The 13605-nt window shown below is 46.1% G+C and overlaps 1 protein-coding gene across 1 annotated transcript in view; it reads left to right on the top strand.

The window, feature by feature from the left end:
* BRD3 (bromodomain containing 3) overlaps positions 1-13605 on the top strand; it is a 45564-nt gene that overhangs the window by 1022 nt on the left and 30937 nt on the right. The window contains 1 exon segment of the mRNA XM_027649721.1: positions 1640-1789. The gene's annotated coding sequence lies outside the window, so the exon portion shown is untranslated.

A 13605-nucleotide genomic window follows, 5' to 3' on the forward strand; every position in this document is an offset into this window, starting at 1 on the left:
AAACGCTGGAATGTGAGGAACTGCCGTTAAACATTGGAACTGCCCAGGGAGGTGGTGGAGTCACCACCCCTGGAGGTGTCCAAGGAACAGCTGGATGTGGCACTCAGTGCTCTGGTCTGGTTGACAAAGTGATGGTCAGAGGTTGGAGCTGATGATCTCAGAGATATTTTCCAACCTAAATGATTCTGTAATGCACAAGCCTGATGTGTGAGCCATTTAACACTGTAATCTTTGCCTGGGTGAGAGGATCTCTAAGGCAAGACTATCTAAGATGTTTTCTGAATGTATCAGTGCACGGAAGTCCTGACTCAGAAAAGTGTTTAATTCATTAAGCCCAAACAGCCACCTTACAACTGAAGATGTGTTTAAGCACTTTTCTGGAGAGCAGTAGGTTTTTCTGAACCCACACAGCACACATTGCAGTCTGCTTTCATTTAAGAGGGAAGAAAAAAGAGACGCGTGTCATCTACTGGCCCTTTAACACAGGAAGATATTTAGGTTCCAAAAATTCTAGTGGCAGTTGAGAAAGGAAAAGGAAAGCTCAAAAAAATCCTGTGGTAAAGTGAAGCCAAGGCCCTTCTCCTTCAGGCTGGAATCCCACAGCAGAAGTCTGGAAAATTAGCCCTGCCTTCTAAATTCAGGGAGGTAAAACAGAAGATACTGCAAAGTCACCAGAAGAATATTAAGAAATAAATCCAGTTCAGTTTCTGTTGGTGATTCTCCCACACGGTTTTAACTTAAAGTTTTCAGGTTTTTAAAAAATAAATATAAAGTAAAATGAGAGAACACAAATCAAATCAGCAGTATAATGCTATTTATAGAACTTTCTTGTGACAGAGTGTTTTTGTTTCTTTCATGTTGGAGATAAAAGTTTGTATTTTGCCTCTCAGTGTCTGCTTTGGAAATTTTTGTGTTATATATTTAAGTGTATGGATAATAAAGATATATGCATGTATAAAACCCCTCACCTATGATGAATAATATCCCTCTGGAACCTGAAAAATTACAAAGTAATTGTAGTCCTAAACAACCCTTTAGCTTCTAAGTGTAATAGAGGTATTTTTAAACAAGTTTCAAGTGTGATAAACTCCATTTGGCCAAGTACCTGATCCCGTGCCCGGCTGGGTTTTTGACAGCATGGAACTCCCAGAGAAAGACAACTTGGACAGCAGGGACATTGCTTTGGGACTGCAGAAAGTGAGGACCCAGGGCTTTGCATGGACAGAAATTGGGATGAAATTTAACTTGATGGTTATGAGTCATCTGTGAGGGTCTTTCTCGCTCCTCCAGCCAGGCTGCCACAGCTGGGATCAGCAGGATGTGACATCTGTCCAAATTCCCTCTCTGGAAAAGAGTGGGGCTTGGCAGGCTTCTCCCTCACAAAACCTTCCATTCCATTTGGTTCAAAATAGCCTGAACTTGGTGACCTGCCAAGTGCACTGGAAAAGACACCTGTCTGAGGCTTTTTTGGGGGAAAGCAGCTTCCCAAAATGATGAAAGGGAAAGAACAGTCCACAAGTGGCTCAGATTGGAAGGAAGTACCTGCTTTCAGTGCTGCTTTTGGGATGGCTTTAGGGTGTCAGGAACAGAGCTGGGGCCGTGGCTCCTGCTATGACTAACGTATATGATTTTGTCACAGGTTCTGCCAAGACCAGAACTAACCCAGTCCTGCAGATTTGATCCAAAGGACATTATTGTTTGTGGAAAAGCTCCCAGTAAATTCAGTACATGCTGGACCTGCTCTTTAGACCTGCCTGCTGCAAACCAGCTCGTGCTTACGTTTGTAGTGGTGAGTAATAAGGCGCTAAGCTCACAAGCTGTGTGAGTCCATGTTTATGTTTTGGCACAATTGGTAATCTCAGCTCAGAGTTTTGTTTGCTTGGGCCTCTCAGCAGACAGAGGAGGCGCAGAACAGACTTGCTGTGTGTTACACTCTGCTCAAGAAACAGGGAGGAAGAAGTCATGAGAGACCTGCTGCATCTTTTAGGCTTCTAAAGAGCAGCTGATCCCTGACACAGAGCTGTTTCTGGGTGGTTCCTAACATGCTGCTACGTGGGGTTTTTTTCTAAATCCCAGATACATCACATTCATATGTTTCTTCTGGGATTTAAAAACAAACACTGAACCTTTTCCAGGATGATATTTCTACCTCCCCCACTGCACTACGAGCTTTGCTTGCATCACTGCCAACATTTGTTCATTTAAAACTAAGAAATCTTACCCCAGTGGAGAGCAGGTGGGATTGGATTCATTCTGGCCTGGGAGGGATGTGTAGACACACTTAGTCTGGCCATGAGGGGCCTGTGGAAGTTGAAGAACTGCTTTCAATGTAATATCATTGAACGCTGCATGTATCAAACTCCCCATTAGTAGAGACCTGTTAAGAAACAGCCCATGATTTTGAAGAGCAGGTAGGACTTCCCAGAGGACTGGAGTTCCTGCAGTGTGCTGCACTATATCATTCAGTGCAAATTCCCCCCAGTGGAAGTCACAGCCAAGTTAATGCATAAAGGCTGCTGATTTGAGAGCCCCAGACTGAGTCACACACGGTCTCACTGCCAGACGTGATGACAGCCTGCCTCTCCCAGCCACTTCAACTGGAGCAGCAGGTTCTCAGCACTTGTGTGAATCAGGAGCTCCATTCTGGGCTGGTGCAAATGCCTGCAACCACAACGAATGGACAGTTCTATACAATGGACTCGCACCCCTGAAACGGTTCTGGTGAAATCTGAGTATATTTATTATTCATTGTAATCTACAAATCAAGATGTTTGAAAGAGTCACCATTTGTTTAGAGCATCTTTGCACTGTTCTCTCCAGTCTTTGTAAGAAGGCAGGAGGAAAAGTGAGGAAACACACAGGAATCCTTTAGGGCTTTGGCCAGCTGAAATCTGCCATGTTCTAGTGTCTGTTAGTTTAAACTGCCAACTCAGTAGCACCCACTATTCACAGGCTTGCTTACCTGTGCAAACCACTGTGCTACCAGCAGGTGCTGGGTTCATCCATCCCACTGAATGTCTAACAAAACCATTTAGATGCAGGTAATTTCCAAAGAAACATATTTACTGTGGCCAAAGATACATAGCCCTGTTGGCTGGGCATTTTCCCTTCCATTCCCAAACTCTGTGGTCATCCCTTTCTTCTCTCCCACAATAGTTTAGGCCTTTGCTCTGCTTCTTTCCATACATACACACCTTAGCCCACAGTAGCCCAGTCTCCAGCTCCTCCAAGTAAAGCTACATCCTGATAAGACTCACCAAGGTCAGACAGAATATTCTGTGGGCTCTTCATGCCCTTGCTGTCCTTTGCAGTGGAAGCCATTCACCTCTGTTTCTCTGGTTTGAGAACTTCCAGTCTGGAAGAACATTATTTAAATCCACTCTGGACCCTTCATTAGATATTGGCTGCCTCCAGGCCACCGTTCAGATCATAATCAAAACTGCTCTTTGCAGATGAACACTTACAAGATCCTTTGGGTCTTGGATCGCTCAATTCTTTCCTGTCTTCCCTTCAAATAGCACAGTGCTGTGCCTTTGGGGGATTGTAGACATCCTGGCTCCTGGGTTCCCAGTTTGGGGCCTCTGCTCACCCTCTTCCAGATGAAGAGTGAACACCAAAGAGACAAAGGTTCTACAGGCACTGTCACATTCCCAGGAGTAAGTAACCAGGGTGGCCTCACCAACTGGTGTGTCCAGGCTCTCAGAATTACAAAGACTGAGTCAGAAGAGCTGAGTCCCAATTCTGACTCTGCCCATGATTCTCTGCATCATCATATTCCCTCTCAGCTTCCTCAGCTGAAAAACAGGAGTCATAATATTTCCTTACCTACAAAAGCTGTTAGGAGGATTATTGCATTGTTGTGAATTCCACAGATGAAAGGTACTACAGAAGAACAAACTGCAATTATTGTTTCAAACCTCTGCCCTAGTCCTGTCATCCTTAACTTACTGAATAGCACTTACTCAATCTAGGAAATCCTGCCACTACAGTGAAGATGATCATTGGAAAAGATGACTCTCTTGTTGCAATAAGAGCATTTATCCCCTCGTGTTCAACACCCTTCTCCCTGCCACTGGGATGATTGGAATCACATAATCCCAGATATTTACTACACGTTTTTAAGCAATCTTCTATTTGGGCACTATTATTTCTTTATCCCAAACATGGCTGTTATTGAATAAATTCCCTTTTTTTATAACGTTTAACATCCACTCTAGAGATAGCAGCTGCTGTGAGTCTGCTGCTGTGTGAGGTCTCTTGGAGCCCATGGTGGCTGATGGCTGACAAAAGAGTCAGAATGGCCAAATTTGGCTGCCTGGAGGCGTGTGGAGCTCAAATCAGCCTTTCATGTGCATGTACAGCGTGCCTAGGGATGTGCCCAGAGATGGAGGGCCAGAATGCAATGCCAGTTTGGTATTCATACCCCTTCAGCAGCCTTCTCCACTTGGAAATCCCAAGTGCAAATACTAACAAAGAGCTCCCTTGCAGTGGGGAACTGTGGTTTTGATGGTGAAACAGGCGCTGAATGGTGAGGTAAAAATCAGAAGCTTGCAGTTAGTACCTACAGCAAAGGTCAGAAAATTGATGCTCTAGGTTAGTGTTCCCAGCAGCCCCTGAGTCCTGTTAAATACTGTTGGGTGCAGTCACACCAGGCACTGTGTGTGGCCAGTCCTCACAAAACTCATCTCAGAAACAAATATCTCCCTTTTCTGCTTCCATCCCCTCTTGTTTTGAAACGAATCAAGACTCGGAGGGCAGAGAAGCAAAAACTGCCAGTGTTTAACAGCCCTGAAAACCACTGGGTTTGCACAAATAACATTTTTCTTGTTGAAGCCTGTGCACGAAGCTTTTGAGAAGCACGTTGGTACCACTGTTCATTATGGGTTAAAAGTACTGCAACAGGAGGAATAAATACATGGCAGGTGTTCGTTAACAAGGTACTAATTGGGTAACTGGAGGTGCAACATAAGAGACCACAGAGGCCAATCAAAAGGCTCTGGGTGAATCTTGGATGCTTCTCTGAGCTCAGGGAGCAGGAGGAGGTAAAAAAACTGCTGCTGTAGTCTTGCATTTTACAGAAAAGCTGATGTTAAGGTGTTTCAGAAGAAGCAGACTGTTACGTCTTGTGCCTGAAACTGTGTGACAAAATCAGTTCAGAATTTAATTTAGAGATTGCAACTATCTTTTCCTTGGCTGAAGTGCTTTTACTTTGGGCTAGGTAATTCGAGCTTGAATTGTTCTGATTTGATTTCACTGTACCTCCTATGGGGTTTATTCAAACTGAGTCAGCCTGTGCCTGTTTGGCTAAACCATTATCTCAACTCACTGTCTTGCATAAAGAAGGCTTTAGGGATCCCAAAATATGTTTGCTTTCCTAATCCCTTGGAGGATGCAGTGGGGTTCTTCAAGCACAAGTTTGCAGATCTGCAGGTAGGTGTGTGAGTGACTCGTGTGTTCCAGGTTGAAAGCTGATAGTGGTGAAACCTCTGGGGACAGTTTCCCATGTGAACTGTTTTGCCTGTTCAGCCTGATGCGTAATGAACATTACAATTTGGTATGAAACTTGTCTTACACCCACCCTGGGTGAGATAAGGAAGGATAAGGTATAATTGGAGACTGCTTTTGGGTTGCAGTTTGGATACATCCTTCATTGACAAGCTGGATTTGCAGTGAGGATCAAACTCCAATATTTAACTTGTGCGTGTTCCTCTGTGAGGTGAGTGCCCTGCCAGCTTGGAGGGCTTTGTGCTCTCACATGTTTATGCTCTCTGGCTTTTCTTGTCTCTGCCTTTCTGCCTGCGCTCCCCAATTCCACTCTGCTCTCCTGTTTCACTCTTTGCACGTTGCTGAACACTTTGCATTAGGAGCCCCCTGTTCAGCTCCTTATGGCTCTGCCAAGTCTTATATTACAGCCAACACGTTTTTGCTGCAGGAGTTTGCCTCAAACTAAAATATAAGTGCATTTAAAACCCAAGCTTTCAGATTATGGCTCAGCTGAAAACGAGCCTTTAGAGTGCACGGAGTCCGTTTTTCCGAGTGTTCATAATGAACACTCAGCCGATTGTTCCCTGCCCCCTCCCTTGGAAAGCTTCAGCCTGCCAATTTTTCCCAGCCCCCAAGCCCAGAGCGGCAGCAGTTTTCATTTAGGGACTCTTTGGTCATGCTCATGATTTGGTGTCTGTGTATGTTATGGCATTCATGAATTCATACTCTGGTTATCCATGTGGATCAGGCATGTACTGGAGCAGGACAGTGCATTCAAAAGATCTGACCTGGTTCTCTTCAGCTCTCAAATGCTTTGATATATGTCTGCTCTTCTAGAATTCCCTTCACAATGGGCGGAGAGCAGAACAGTGGTAAAAAGTGCCTTGTGCTCAAAATCCAGTCCTTCCCTGGATCCCTGGTATCTGGTATTCAGGACACTTGTAGGCAGGGCAGAGTTCAGGTGGTGTTTCAAAGAGGTTTCCTCGCTCAGCCTGGCAGTGTGGAACGTTCAGCCAGACACAGGGCAGGTTTGTGAACACCAGTGTGATGGTGCCCCTTGAGAAGACCCAGATTTTACCTTTTTCTCACTGTTTGCATGCTGTGTGTTCCCACAGGGGCCACGTGCTCTGGGTGTGGGGGGCAGCAAAGTGATTTTTGGGTACCCGAAGTGAAAAAGAGCAGTTGGCAGGAGGGAAGTCCAAGTCACACACTAACCTAGAGTGGGGTTTGGGTGTTGATGTAGATGCAACTTCGCACACTGCCTCACAGAGGAAATACATCCAAGAGCAGCATGGCTGTGAGCGAGTTTCTGGTTCCTGAGTTTGCAAAGCCTTGAAGTTGAGTGGAAAAAAGCACTTTTTCTTGGGTTTGGTTAAGGCATATGCACAACTTTGGTTCCATCCTCAGGCAGCCACAAGCACGGCTAAGTGGAATTTTCTTAAACATCTGTCCTCTTGCCTGTACAAACCCCAGTCTTTCTGATGATATCATACCTCTGGAGAAATTTCAGTTCCGTTGCTTGTGTTTTTCAAACGTTAATCTTCTGGAAATAAGACTTTTTAGTAAAACTGCCTTCACCTTATGGTTACAATAAACTGACTTATTAATTGGCATCAGTGTGTGGCTGTCTGTACCAGCAGCATGGCAGCCTCTGTTGGCACATGTGTCCACAGAGAAACCCCTAACTCTGTCTTATTTCATGTTGGCACTCAAATGTTTCCCTTCATTTATTTTCCAATGGTTCTACTCTTTTTTTCTTTTTTTCTTTTTTTTTTTTTTTTTTTTTCCCTGCAGCAATTCAATCATAGTTTGGGTTATAACTATTTTTTTTAACTTCTGTTTGCATTTGTGGATTTGCTTCAGGACATGGGCTGTGTTGCTCTGTTGCCTGGAAGCGTCTGTAACAGTGCTCGTGTTTGTTGATGCTTTTATGGTGTTGTGTTGGTAAAATTCACATTGTTTTTATTGCATACATTAGATTAATTTCTGTTGTTTTCAGCAGTTGACAATATTATGAAACGCATCAACCAGTGCGAACTACGTCGGGTTGTGGCTTTTCTTGATGGATTTTTTTTTTTTGGCCAGCTACTACTCCAGCGTGCATTGGCGGCGGGCTATTTTTATTGCAGCTCGTATTAGTTGTTGCGTAATAAATGTGAGAGCGCATTACCCAATGCGAGCCGCGATTTAAAAAAAAAAAACAAACCACACACACACAAAAAAAACCAACACAAAAAAAATGGGGGGAGCGAAAGCAAGCCAAGCTTCCCTCACTTGTGATTTAAAACTCGGTCCCCGCGTGGGTCCCGCGTTTCCAGCCGCACTTTTTAAGGGTCTTGCCGTACCTCCGGAGCGGCGGAGGCGCGACGGCGGGCGGGGAGGGAGGGAGGGAGGGAGGGAGGGGGAAGAGGGATTTTCCCCGGCCATGTCTGCCCGGGGGACACCCTCCAGCCGCCGCCTCCCCGCGGGTCCTCCCCGCGGTCCCCCCGCCCCGCAGCGAGCAGGGGGGTTCTCCCCGCCGGGGGCACCGCGTTCTGCGGCCCCGCTGACCGGGGCATCACCCCTGCCGTCCCTCTCCCCTGCCCGCCGGCCCGGGGAGGGCGGGAGGGGGCCGGGGGGGGGACCCGCTGGCTGCTGGGACTTGTAGTCCCGGCTGCGGCCACCGCTTCTCCCCCGTCCTTGCCCGGGACTACGGTCCCCACATGGCCTTGCGCCCCCGGCGCATGAGCGCTCGGGCGCTGTAGCGCATCTATTATACTGCCTTGCCGAGGATAAAAAGAAGAGCAACTGGAGGGACTATAAGGCAAACGTTGCTGGAGCTGCCGGGGCAAAGTAATCTATTTAATCTTTCCCTTTATTTGTCGGATGCTTGGGTGTGCGTTGCTAGCACTGGGCCATGGTTTCTGGAGGGAGGGGGGGCCGGGGAAGAAGGGGGAGGAAAAGCAAAACCCACTTGGGAAAGGCCAATGCCGATTTTTATTTTTTTTTTTAATTTTTTTTTTTTTTCCTCCCTCCTCTCTTCTTCTGCTCCTTCTTCTTGCGGGAGCCCCGCGTCGCTCCCCGCGGCCCCGCAAGCCTTTGTGCGCCGCCACAATGCAACAAAGCGCGGCGGGGCTGGCTGCAGCCTTGGCCATTGATTTCCTCCCGGCCCCGCCGCTCCTGCCCACCCTTTTCTTCTTCTTCTTCTTCTTCTGCCGCTTCTTCTCCATCTTCTGTTCCCCCCTCCCCTTCTCGCCGAGCGCCCGAAGACGCCCCGGCCGGGCACAGCCGCAGCCCCGCCGAGCCCCGCGCCCCCAACGCAGGACGGGCTTTCTTTCTTTCTTTCCCCCCCCCTTTTTTTTATTTTATTTTATTTTTTTTTTGCTTTTCGTTTTGGTTTGGTTTTGTTTTGTTTTTCTTCTTCTTCCCCCCTCTCTCGCTCGCTTTCCCTCTCTCGCTCTCTCTCTCTGCCCGCCATCTTTTGAAGGGGAAAATTAGGGGCGAGGAAAAGGAGGGCTGCGGGCGCGCTCTTAAAAAGAAAGGGGGGGGGGGGGGGGGAAAAAAAAAAAAAAAGGGGGGAGGGGGGGGGGAAAAAAAAAAAAAAAAAGGGGGGGGGGGGGGGGGAAAAAGCGTGGAGCGTGGCGGGGGACTAGGCAGGCTGCAGCCCCCGGGGCCGGCGGGGTGCGGTGCCCGGCTCGGGTGCGGGGCTCGGCGGCCGCCCTGGGCCAGCACCCGGCCATTTCCCCGGCCCCGCCGCTGGCTTGGGAGCTGGAAAAAGGTCTGAGCAGGCAGCGTAGGATGGGCTGGAAAGTGCGCGTTTCGCGTGTTGTCCGCCGTCCGCATGCGTTTATTTGTGTGTGTGTGTGTGTGTGTGTGTGTGTGTATCCAGCTGCTTCGCTCGCGTAAATATCCGGTGTTTACCAAACTTCTGCAAATAAATGGAAACCCGAGGGTTCGTTGCCTAAACTTGATACGCTTTCTAGGTGTAAAAAAGAAACGCAGATCGCGGATTTATATATAGAAGTGTCGTGCTATAAATATAATGCTGCCGATAATAAAATGTAAAACTTCAAAACTCAGCCGTCCTTCTCCTCCGTTTGTGCTTCTTGTTTGGGTTTGGCACCTCCCTGGGCGCTGGGGATAGAGCATTATTTGTAGGCTGCTTGGTTTCACTTTCAAACAAAGCTGTAGTGTTCAGGTCGCAGGGTCTGTGAGCGTCCTTAAGCTGCGTGGTTGGGTCTTGCAGGGTGTTAATTCAGAACGTATTTCCTGCGGAATTGACTTTTGACAACGTGGAGAATGCATTCTGTAAGCTTCGTGATAAATGTTCTGTGACAATCCCGTAGTGTGGATATTCCTTCCTGTTCATGTCTTCAAGAGCTAAAAGTTACTAAAATAAACTTGTTTGGATGAGCAAATGTGATGGCTTCACTAATATTTCAAACTTTTATGTGTATGGGGTTTTTTGTTTGTTTGTGGGTTTTGGTTTGGGTTTTTTTGTTTGTTTGTTTGGGGTTTTTTAATGTCTTGAGTGTCTGACACTGGTAAATAATAGTAGGTTAGGAGTTGACATAATTAGCAAAGCACACCTGCTGTTCTTTGCTGGGAATGGAGAAGCATTTTTTTTAATATGCTTGTTAGTATTTTTAATGTGTTCAGTGTACGTGAGTGGGCTGAGGGGGTGTGTCTGCATGAAACTGGAAGTTTAGTTTTAAAGCTGAAACTGTTGTCTTTAGTTCACACAGTGTTAAGTCAAGGTATTAGAGAGGGCTTGGTGACTGCCATATGTGCTGCAGTGTTTGGGTGAGAAGTGCAGAATAAATATGCATCGATCAAAACAAACAAGAAATCCCCAAAGCAGTTTGGTTGCTTTACAAGCAAAAAAACCACGATCTGTATTGCTTACAACTCCCCAACTGCTTGAGTGTACTGTGAATCCAAGTCCTGCCTCCTGATCTGCAGATCACAGCACTTTCAGGCTGCCGGGTGTCTCATTTTGTTAGTGCAGAAGTTTGGGGAGTTTTTAATAATACACTGGGAGGCTCCTGCTGAAACAAAATAACTCCTGACCTCAAAGCCTTCCTTTCTGGAAAGAATAAATGCTAAGATTGTGTATTTCTTTCTCTTCAGCCCACACTGGATAAAAATATTCACTCATGAATGAATTTGGTGTTTTGAGACAATGTTTAATAAAAGGGTTGAGCAGGGGGTAACAGTCTTATACAATGCTCAGCATAAGCTTGATTGCAATATTGTCTTCAGTGCTGAGACAGTAGCTATTCCAGTGAAAGGCTTTTCAGTTGTAGCGACCTATGCATGCAGAGTTTAAATTAGGAAAGAATGCACGTGCAATGTGAAGTGTCTGAGGTTTGTTTTCAAAACCGACTTTGGAGTGTTGGTTCTGTTATCTTCAAATAAAAACCAGGCTTCTGGAAATAAAACTCGTGCCATTTAAGCACCGAAGTGCTTACAAAAACTTTAGTTCTTGTCATTAAAAAAATATTTAGAGGGAAAGCATATTGAAGGCTGATGTTCCAGCTCAGTAAGCATGCTGGGACAGCAGTGCTGTTTCAGTGTCTATCTCCAAAGAAAGCTGGTGGGGGTTTTTGTTTGTTTGTTTTTTAGTGTCTGCAAATGCAAGTATTTTAGCAGATTTCATAGCTGGTTGTTTCGTTGCACTGGGTACAATGACTTAAATCGCAGTTTTTAATAATCTTGCAGAATGCTTCTTTCCTGAGTTAAGAATCATGTGTTTAAAATTCTATCCTTTAACTCTCCCCTAAGATGGAGGGAGTCTAGCAGAGGTTCTTGGTATCCTCAAACCTTTCCTGCAGGCCTGGGATCCAGCCTGCCTGACCCGAGGGTCTCTTCCCCATGAGGCTGAGGGCAGTACACACGGATAAACCAGTTTGCTCTGGTGAAGGCTGAGATTTCCCACAGTTTTTACAGCCACATTTTTTTACTTGGTACAAGTTCTGAAAGATGCCGTTTAATATTTACCTCTTCACTTTGAGGGGGGGGCACTTGTGCAGTGGGGTGTGGGTTTCCAGCCAAGCCCTGCTGCACTCCTAGAATCTCACTCCTCCCTGGAGTAATCTGGGAGCCCGATCGCTCTTGTTGACAGCACAAACAACTCGGGAGTCAAATCCCTCTCCTCAGCAGCAGCTGAGTGATGTAGTGAGGTCTCATGTTTCAAAGGCTTAATTACTTTTACAAAATATATTACTCTGTCTGCTTTGGTAAGCTATCAGGTGCGCTCAGCACAGGCAGAACTACACTTTGCCAAATAAATGAACAAAGAGTGTTTTGCATCTGAGCGTTGTTGATTGTTTCTCTTTAATCCTGGTTGCTCCTTCTTTGCTAATTTGCAAAATTCATTAATCCTCAGTGGGTTTCCCAATCATTACCATGAGCCATATGTTTTGTTTTGTTGTGTATGGTGTTGGTATTTTTTTTTGGTTTGGTTTTGCTTCTTTTTAAATTGCCACATTATTCTTCAGCAATAACCCAGAGCACCGTTGTAAGCGATGGAGTTCTGGGAATTAGGAGGGAGCCATTGTGTGCTGTGCTGCTCAGTGAGCTGTCAGGACATTTTGGAAGGATCTGTGGTGCATCTCGAGCTTTTCATTCCACAGGATCTTCCTGCTTGTGTGTTTTTGTCAGTCATTAGTGCTTGTTGGACGTGAACAACTTTCTCTGGGGCACACTAACTCTTTAACCCACTTGTTGCTAAAGCTGGTGTTGGGAGGATGTAAATTCTTCTGGAGAGCAGTGTGGAAATTCACTGCTTTTTCTAATAGTTCTTTTCCAATTCTTCTTGATAAGATACTGACTGAAGAAACACTGGCTTCTATTTTGGATTCCTTTTGTGCCTTTCCAGGCCTCACCCTCTTTTCAGCAGACGCTGTCACATTTGAAAATAGTTCAGCAACATAGATAACCTGGGCAGAGGAGTCTTTTCTCCTTTCTTGGGACCAGGGCTTGGCTTTCTCCTCTCCACCAGCAATGCAACAGATGTAGCAAAGACAATCTGAGGTGAAATTTTTGTGCTTGGAGGACCAACCTGGAACAAAATGCCCTGACTGAACTGATTCCATTTAGCTTCAAACTTTGAGGTTTAGACTCCGACGTGATTGACACTGGTTTGCTTTGGGAATTATCCTTGTTTGCTCCTGCCTTTCCTTTAAAAAGAGAGAGGCAGGGACAGGAAAGGATTGCAGTTTTCCTTGAGAGCTGTTCCACTCTTGAAGTTTACACTTGGAGCGCTTCACTGACACAGTTGCACTGATACCTGTGCAGAGGACTCGTGCCCTGACACTGATGTAGAGGCCAAATACAACATGTATTGAAGAAAAAGCATATTTTTCCTTCTGTAACTTTATCTTTTCAACTGCTCCACTTATCCTCATGTAACACCACAGAGGGTGCCTGGTTGGGCACCACTGGTATGGCCGTGCCAAGATAAATCTGTTTTCTAAAACTGCCCTGGTCAATCGGTTTGGCCATAGGCAAGTGCAGAGTTTGCAGTCCAGAGCTTTTTGCTGGGAGGGGATGTAGGATGTAGCTGCCTTTTTGCTTACCAAGGCTGGTTTAGGAACTGTGTTGTGCTGTGAGCTGTAGTGAAAGTGATAAGCTGAGCACGTGTGTGTGTGTGTGTGTGTGTGTGTGTGTGTATGTGTTCTGAACTGTGTGTGCAAGAATTGTGTCTGGGTTCAGTGGAGAATGCTGTTCCTTATTGGAAAGCATTGCTTTTTTGCGACTTTTCTGTTAGAGTCTGAAATAGTGTTGAAGTGCAGCTCTTCAAGATGCCATATGAAAGAGGGAATGCTCCCCTAAGTTTCCCCTGGAGTAAGAGCTTTATGGATCAGCCTGTGTGCCCAAAGTGTGTTCCTCTCCTAGGCAGGAATAAGCCATGTGGGAATAAACTGGGATACTTGTGTCCACACTGTAATGGTCATACTTGCTTTGACTTGAACTTTATCCATATGTAGGAGCTTTGAGAGGCTTAGGGCTTATCTGTCCTAAGCTGTGGGTGCTCTCAGCAGGACTGTGCTGGGAAAGCTGAGCTCCTCCTGTGAGGAGTCTGTCCTTCTGCCCAGATCAGTGTTCCCTGGGTGTCTGAGGCAGTAGGGAGCACCTTCC

Source organism: Corapipo altera, unplaced genomic scaffold (genome assembly GCF_003945725.1).
Source record: "Corapipo altera isolate COAL_440 unplaced genomic scaffold, ASM394572v1 268, whole genome shotgun sequence".
In the NCBI taxonomy this organism is placed as follows: Eukaryota; Metazoa; Chordata; class Aves; order Passeriformes; family Pipridae; genus Corapipo; species Corapipo altera.